This window comes from Pleurodeles waltl, chromosome 12 (genome assembly GCF_031143425.1).
Source record: "Pleurodeles waltl isolate 20211129_DDA chromosome 12, aPleWal1.hap1.20221129, whole genome shotgun sequence".
Classification (NCBI taxonomy): domain Eukaryota; kingdom Metazoa; phylum Chordata; class Amphibia; order Caudata; family Salamandridae; genus Pleurodeles; species Pleurodeles waltl.
In genome coordinates this window covers 3,244,697-3,253,466 of record NC_090451.1, presented here as the reverse complement: position 1 = coordinate 3,253,466, position 8,770 = coordinate 3,244,697, and the positions used below count along the sequence as shown (strand labels likewise).

At 40.0% G+C, this 8,770-nt stretch overlaps 2 non-coding genes across 2 annotated transcripts; both read right to left on the bottom strand.

Annotated features, from left to right (window-relative positions):
• Positions 1-862: 862 nt before the first annotated feature.
• TRNAP-AGG (transfer RNA proline (anticodon AGG)) lies at positions 863-944 on the bottom strand. The gene has a single exon. It is a non-coding gene; the product is annotated as a tRNA-Pro (tRNA).
• A 5,829-nt stretch (positions 945-6,773) lies between these two features.
• On the bottom strand, positions 6,774-6,855 carry TRNAS-GCU (transfer RNA serine (anticodon GCU)). Its single transcript has one exon. It is a non-coding gene; the product is annotated as a tRNA-Ser (tRNA).
• Positions 6,856-8,770: the final 1,915 nt, after the last annotated feature.

Below are 8,770 nucleotides of genomic sequence, written 5' to 3'. Positions count from 1 at the left end.
TGTGTCAACATACTCACTCAGCAAGCGATAGAAAACATCAGTGGATAGTTCCCCTTTCGAGTTAGTTCCCTCATGCAAGTATCTTGTATCCAGCTCAAACCTCTCCCAGGCTGTTAGTGCAGTGGTAGTCTCAGGAATTGTAGCATTGTTAGTCCCACTTTTATCCATTAGTGTCATACTCACAACCACGACCCTAATGAATATTTATTACATGATTCTTTTTTGCAAAAGTATTTGGTTCAAGTAAACTTAAAGTGTTGGGATTCAAGCCCACGGCTCCAGAGAGACTGGAGCCTAAATCTAGCCAGTTTAGCCTGCTCAGCCACACTACCTCACATCTACAAGCTCACAACTATAGTAACTTGGCCAACCACTGTGGACACCCGCTGTGGTGACCTGGCTATGCAGGGTAACGCAGCATTCACCGACAGTTGAGCGAGTTACAGGTTGAAAGCAAAGTATAATAACTGTCTGCATATAATATATGTCTTTCCTTATTTATTCTTCTTCCCCATTGTATGTTTGCTCTCTGCTTTAGAAACGCGAGCTGTCATCACTGCAAGGAAACGTATCACACAGCGTTCTACTGTTTACACTCACTGAACTTTCAGCATCACAGTGACCCCTCTCGTCGCCTCTATAGTTAGACTTCAAGACAGCTGGTTTGTTTACCGATACAATTCTTGTCACCTTAGGTTGTGGTTTTTTAAAATAAGAAGGCTCGGTCCCACTGTCTGGCTACCCTTATATATATATGTCACCTCTTTACATAGTCTCACCTCTCGCTATGTGGATCGTAGGTGCAGAAGGCAGAGAGTGAGACACTGATGCAGACAAAATACGTTTGTGAGCTGAAAAATACTGGCAGCGGTGGGATTCAAACCCACGCCTCCAAAGAGACTGGAGCCCTAATCCAGCACCTTAGACCGCTCGGCCACACTACCCTGTGCAAACCTGTTTCTGTAAGCTTTCTGAAGTGAGATGTTCTGTTGTATCGGGGAGTTGGAGAATAAGGGTGTATAGCCTGTGAAGTGATCCTAGGAAAGTCAACGGCAACAGCAGCAGGCACGTGATACATTCAGTAGGTCAGGATTGGCCCCGGGCCATGGGAGGTGTCAGGGAGCGCCAGTCCTGAGAGTCCGTAGGAAGACAACCCTTACATTGGCGTCCCGCACGCGCTGCTTCTCTTTCTTTAAGGATAAGGAATCAAACTATCTACGTCCCTCAACTTACCAACCCTCCGCCTCAGGAAAGATTATGTGATTCATGAGCAGAACCCGGCTGGCGCTGTTTACAGTAATGCCTAAGCACAGTACTCAACTGAGCGGTGTTTCCAAACTGAGCCGTTGTACTGCCGGAAATACCATGGGATATGTCATTTAACTTTCACATAAAATAGGGTTAACCCAGCCCTACCATATACTAAAAACTAAAGACGGAACAATAAACCAATGAGGATGGGATTTGAACCCACGCGTGCAGAGTACAAAGGATTAGCAGTCCATTGCCTTAACCACTCTGCCACCTCATCTTCAAAACACCATGTTTCAGGAGGACAAAATATGGTAGCCAAAATGTGTTCTATTAGGTGATAGTTGTCTAAACAATTAAAGAGCATATATTTACAGATTGTTATGGTAACTTGTTGTCTTCAGCTTTGCTCTATACGACCTTGTTGTCCATCCCTACTTCAGCTTGAATTTATATGTTAAATGTAATGTAATCATGAAAATTACACTTTCCAAACGTGTTCTATCCATATGTGATGTACTATCACACTACCCTCAAATGAGCTAAGATTGCTTTAATTCAGTTGTACGTGGATTTAAAGTGCAATATCATACAAATATTGTACTGGTATGGCGCTTTCGAGTCTCTAGGTGTCAGTTATTGGTGGTGTGCTTACATGTCAACATTAGGCTGCAAATAGTACACAATTAAGGAAAACTGCCTTCCCATTTAATGTGCATTGTTCTGCAAAAAGTTTTAAGTAGGAGAAAGTAAAACTTAGTTTATAAAACCACCTAAACTGGGAGTATTGCCGCTACAGCTATGACACTTCAGTTTAAAAACGTACGTGCATCAACAAGAAATATTTTTGCGCTAAATAAATTGCTGTCCGACTACTCACGTAATGCATAAAACTGAGGCAGTCGTAATTACAATACATTGAAGTAATATTTTGGTAGTTTTTGTTGACGATTACTCCACAGCAAGCGATCAGATTACTTTTTATTAGTGAAGGCGCGTCAGAGCCTTGATAAGTAAACTTACAAGGAGACACGCCTAGGTCGATGAACCTTTTAGACCAGGTTCGGGGACTTCCCAGTACGAGATGTCTTTTGGCATCACAAATCAATAGATCAATATCTCAACAACAATCGCAATAACTAATCAGCATGCTAATCAATAACCTTTAATGAGAGTTAATAAAGTGAACACACCATGATCTTTCAGTCATGAATAACCACACCAATTTAGTTAAGTGTTAGGATATTTATTTCCCTACTGGTTACAATCTAAAGTCATTTCTGTTAATCTCATCAGCAATTCATCTCATTAGTAACTCTTCAGATTTGCAATTAGAAACGCAATTAATCAATGCATAGAGAATATTCACTCAGTATTAACACATAATTATTAAGAAGCAACTTAGCAAAGTCTCAGTAGTGCATGGTTCAACAAAGCAAGAACTCAGTCATTTGTCTATTTGCGTCAGATTTTAGTGAACACCTTAAATAACCTCGTATTTGAATCAGCATGTTGGGCTTCATGCAAAACAATTTAGCAAACACAAATTTGGAAAACATCTAACTATGGCCTCTATCAAAGAGCAGTTGGTACCTAGAAAGAAAAGGCAAACAGACAATTACAATTTTCATCAGATAGTTACCCATCCAACGGATCAGCAAACAGGGTCAGTCTTCGTCCTCGGGACATCAGTCGTTTGCATCATCAGCAAAGAAAGGACAGGGCAAAGTATCAGTATGGCATAGCTAAGGAACAAGAACTTCCCTCATATAGAGGAGAAGTAAGTATCAGGTAAGGAATAAGTAAAGGGTGGTTTAGAGTAACAGGGCGAACAAACGGCAAAGTCTCAAACGAAATGGCCTAAATGGCTCAGTAGAATGGCAAAGAATGGCTTGGAGTGGAATGTCCAATAAATGCCTGATTTCTCCTCGGGTCATGTGGTTAAATCAAAACTGTCTAATTTACTCCTAATTCCTCAATGGATAATCATTGGTGCATCGCCATCTCTGTCCAATAATCTTCACCAGAGTTTTACACAAACCACAGTTCTCATGTCGTTGATTGGCCCATGTTATTGACGTTTTCATCGGTTGGAATGTCAGGTAAGAAAAGTTTCATTTTACGCTACAGTCAGTAGTTTCATTGTTTTCTCCTACTCCAGGCAGCCTTGCACCTGTTACAAATTACACTGTTGCATTCAGCAAGAATGTCTCCTTGAGCAAGTTTGGTCCCATGAGAAAGAATTTACTACAGCTACACACATCTCTAGCTTCTGGGAAAGTACAGTTTCATGTCCTTCAGGAAAATAGCACATTGCACGTTAGAAAAAGACAGTTTAATATGAGACCAGGCAGCTAGGCACAGACCTTCGCTAAACTAAGGCCTACTGCTTAATGAACAAACTCCTAATACATAACTCCAATTTTGATATGTTAATACAAATTAAAAACATTAGTACATGATTAATTTAGCATTAATAACTTTCATTAGTCTTCGTATACATTGGTAGCCACTCCCCGAAAGCACATTTCAAACGTGTGCATTATTTCTACGTTAACACATTTTTTATGCAGCTTCATTACACAATATATTGTAAGCTTTTCATGTTAATATTAATTTTAAAAGACACACTCCAGCAATCCCTCCTCTGATGACTCTTGTCATCACACAAATCTTCCCTACTAATTTTACATACTAAAATTCACTCATATCAATCTCTTCCCTTCTTGGTTTCCCCTTTGATCTTGCCCTGAATAATTTTTCCCTTTGTTTGTCTTCCCTCCTCCTATTATTTTTCACCATCTTCAATTTTATTCTTTTACTAATTTTACATGCCACCCATGATCCAAATAAGCAATCTATAACAATCAATATCCCCTGTATTATTTTAGACAATATCCCATGCCAAATGTTACTAATCCAATTTCCCACTGAAGCATATCCTTTCCCAACCTTTTTCCAAACACCTGGTTCTTTCAAATCCTTCAAGTCCGTACTATCCCTAGTCAAGTTAGTAAGCATACTTCTAATCTCATTACTATTATCTGGTATGTAAGCGCAACAATTACACCCATTGAGCAATCTACAAACTCTGCCATTTTTCACTAAAAGAATGTCTAAAGCAAGCCTGTTTTGAAAAGTCATAGCCCCCTCAGCAGCAAGTTCAGTATCCATCAGGAGTATAGCCCCTGAAAAGTTTGTCAGCATGTTATCCTCAATAGTAGACAACTTTTGAATCTTTATGGAGTTCATAATAACTCCCACTGAAGAAATTATCGTCCCAAATATGTCTCCTACTACACCAGCAGCAGTCTCTTTCTTATGTCTAGTACGATGTAATTCAGACAATTTTGGTAACCTTTTCAAATTGTCAAGTTGATATATCTTTGGGAAAACTATCCCCAAATAACATGTCCCATACTATCCCTTTGGAAGACGGTAATAAGCATTAAGTCCACATATATAATAAATCCCGGGGATTGCTGGATCCTGTCCATTTAACATGAACGTCCATTTACTCTGAAACAAAAACACACGCTTACATTCACTCATTCCCACAAACACATTGTCATAGTATGATTTGGTCTTGGATATGCAAAGCTTTCCTACATGTAGTGCGTCTAAAGCTAACTTCCCTTGTTCTCTAATTGCACTATAACCGTCACTACTAGCAAAGGCCCGTTGCTGTAATCCTTTCTCTAGTTTACCCTTCAATGCCCTTCTTCTCTCTTCCCTGTGATCTAAAAAGCTTTTCTCTACAGGTGTAAGCAAACATGTCAAATTATTGTGGTGTGCATAAGATGTACTAATTGTTAATGTCGCCTGAAAGAATCCTTTAACTAACTTTATGCTATAGTACTTAGCTACCCCACTCACATCCTCTATGATAGGCACATTAGAAAACACAAGATCATGATTTGAGTAAAAATATTGAATCTCTTCCTGGTTATAGAATCTTGTTAGTAACAGACTACAACGTATCCCATATGTTAATGACAGTCTATGATAGGTAACCCCCTCTTGTACCGAAACAGGAATCTGTGTACACACAAAACAATCTTTTGCATCCATTGTGTCAACATACTCACTCAGCAAGCAATAGAAAACATCAGTGGATAGTTCCCCTTTCGAGTTAGTTCCCTCATGCAAGTATCTTGTATCCAGCTCAAACCTCTCCCAGGCTGTTAGTGCAGTGGTAGTCTCAGGAATTGTAGCATTGTTAGTCCCACTTTTATCCATTAGTGTCATACTCACAACCACGACCCTAATGAATATTTATTACATGAACCTTTTTTGCAAAAGTATTTGGTTCAAGTAAACTTAAAGTGTTGGGATTCAAGCCCGCTGCTCCAGAGAGACTGGAGCCTAAATATAGCCAGTTTAGCCTGCTCAGCCACGCTACCTCACATCTACAAGCTCACAACTATAGTAACTTGGCCAAACACTGTGGACACCCGCTGTGGTGACCTGGCTATGCAGGGTAACGCAGCATTCACCAACAGTTGAGCGAGTTACAGGTGAAAAGCAAAGTATAATAACTGTCTGCATATAATATATGTCTTTCCTTATTTATTCTTTTTCCCCATTGTATGTTTGCTCTCTGCTTTAGAAACACGAGCTGTCATCACTGCAAGGAAACGTATCACACAGCGTTCTACTGTTTACACTCACTGAACTTTCAGCATCACAGTGACCCCTCTCGTCATCTCTAAAGTTAGACTTCAAGACAGCTGGTTTGTTTACCGATACAATTCTTGTCACCTTAGGTTGTGGTTTTTTAAAGTAAGAAGGCTCGGTCCCACTGTCTGGCTACCCTTATATATATATACGTCACCACTTTACATAGTCTCACCTCTCGCTATGTGGATCGTAGGTGCAGAAGGCAGAGAGTGAGACACTGATGCAGACAAAATACGTTTGTGAGTTGAAAAATCCTGGCAGTGGAGAGATTCGAAACCACGCCTCCAAAGAAACTGGAGCCTTAATCCAGCGCCTTAGACCGCTCGGCCACACTTCTCTGTGCAAAACTGTTTCTGTAAGCTTTCTGAAGTGAGATGTTCTGTTGTATAGGGGAGTTGGAGAATAAGGGTGTATAGCCTGTGAAGTGATCCTAGGAAAGTCAACGCCAACAGCAGCAGGCATGTGATACATTCAGTAGGTCAGGATTGGCCCCGGGCCATGGGAGGTGTCAGGGAGCGCCAGTCCTGAGAGTCCGTAGGAAGACAAACCTTACATTGGCGTCCCACACGCGCTGCTTCTCTTTCTTTAAGGATAAGGAATCAAACTATCTACGTCCCTCAACTTACCAACCCTCCGCCTCAGGAAAGATTTTGTGATTCATGAGCAGAACCCGGCTGGCGCTGTTTACAGTAATGCCTAAGCACAGTACTCAACTGAGCGGTGTTTCCAAACTGAGCCGTTGTACTGCCGGAAATACCATGGGATATGTCATTTAACTTTCACATAAAATAGGGTTAACCCAGCCCTACCACATACTAAAAACTAAAGACAGAACAATAAACCAACGAGGATGGGATTCGAACCCTCGCGTGCAGAGCACAAAGGATTAGCAGTCCATCGCCTTAACCACTCGGCCACCTCATCTTCAAAAACACCATGTTTCAGGAGTACAAAATATGGTAGCCAAAATGCGTTCTATTAGGTGATAGTTGTCTAAACATAATAAAGAGCATATATTTACAGATTGTTATGGTAACTTGTTCTCTTCAGCTTTGCTCTATACGACCTTGTTGTCCATCCCTACTTCAGCTTGAATTTATATGTTAAATGTAATGTAATCATGAAAATTACACTTTCCAAACGTGTTCTATCCATATGTGATGTACTATCACACTACCCTCAAATGAGCTAAGATTGCTTTAATTCAGTTGTACGTGGATTTAAAGTGCAATATCATACAAATATTGAACTGGTATGGCGCTTTCGAGTCTCTAGGTGTCAGTTATTGGTGGTGTGCTTACATGTCAACATTAGGCAGCAAATAGTACACAATTAAGGAAAACTGCCTTCCCATTTAATGTGCATTGTTCTGCAAAAAGTTTTAAGTAGGAGAAAGTAAAACTTAGTTTATAAAACTACCTAAACTGGGAGTATTGCCGCTACAGCTATGACACTTCAGTTTAAAAACGTACGTGCATCAACAAGAAATATTTTTGCGCTAAATAAATTGCTGTCCGACTACTCACGTAATGCATAAAACTGAGGCAGTCGTAATTACAATACATTGAAGTAATATTTTGGTAGTTTTTGTTGACGATGACTCCGCAGCAAGCGATCAGATTACTTTTTATTAGTGAAGGCGCGTCAGAGCCTTGATAAGTAAACTTACAAGGAGACACGCCTAGGTCGATGAACCTTTTAGACCAGGTTCGGGGACTTCCCAGTACGAGATGACTTTTGGCATCACAAATCAATAGATCAATATCTCAACAACAATCGCAATAACTAATCAGCATGCTAATCAATAACCTTTAATGAGAGTCAGTAAAGTGAACACACCATGATCTTTCAGTCATGAATTTCCACACCAATTTAGTTAAGTGTTAGGATATTTATTTCCCTACTGGTTACAATCTAAAGTCATTTCTGTTAATCTCATCAGAAATTCATCTCATTAGTAACTCTTCAGATTTGCAATTAGAAACGCAATTAATCAATGCATAGAGAATATTCACTCAGTATTAACACATAATTATTAAGAAGCAACTTAGCAAAGTCTCAGTAGTGCATGGTTCAACAAAGCAAGAACTCAGTCATTTGTCTATTTACGTCAGATTTTAGTGAACACCTTAAATAACCTCGTATTAGCATCAGCATGTTGGGCTTCATGCAAAACAATTTAGCAAACTCAAATTTGGAAAATATCTAACTATGGCCTCTATCAAAGAGCAGTTGGTACCTAGAAAGAAAAGGCAAACAGACAATTACAATTTTCATCAGATAGTTACCCATCCAACGGATCAGCAAACAGCGTCAGTCTTCGTCCTCGGGACATCAGTCGTTTGCATCATCAGCAAAGAACGGACAGGGCAAAGTATTAGTATGGCATAGCTAAGGAACAAGAACTTCCCTCATATAGAGGAAAAGTGAGTATCAGGTAAGGAATAAGTAAAGGGTGGTTTAGAGTAACAGGGCGAACAAACGGCAAAGTCTCAAACGAAATGGCCTAAATGGCTCAGTAGAATGGCAAAGAATGGCTTGGAGTGGAATGTCCAATAAATGCCTGATTTCTCCTCGGGTCATGTGGTTAAATCAAAACTGTCTAATTTACTCCTAATTCCTCAATGGATAATCATTGGTGCATCGCCATCTCTGTCCAATAATCTTCACCAGAGTTTTACACAAACCACAGTTCTCATGTCGTTTTCATCGGTTGGAATGTCAGGTAAGAAAAGTTACATTTTACGCTACAGTCAGTAGTTCCATTGTTTTCTCCTACTCCAGGCAGCCTTGCACCTGTTACAGATTACACTGTTGCATTCAGCAAGAATGTCTCCTT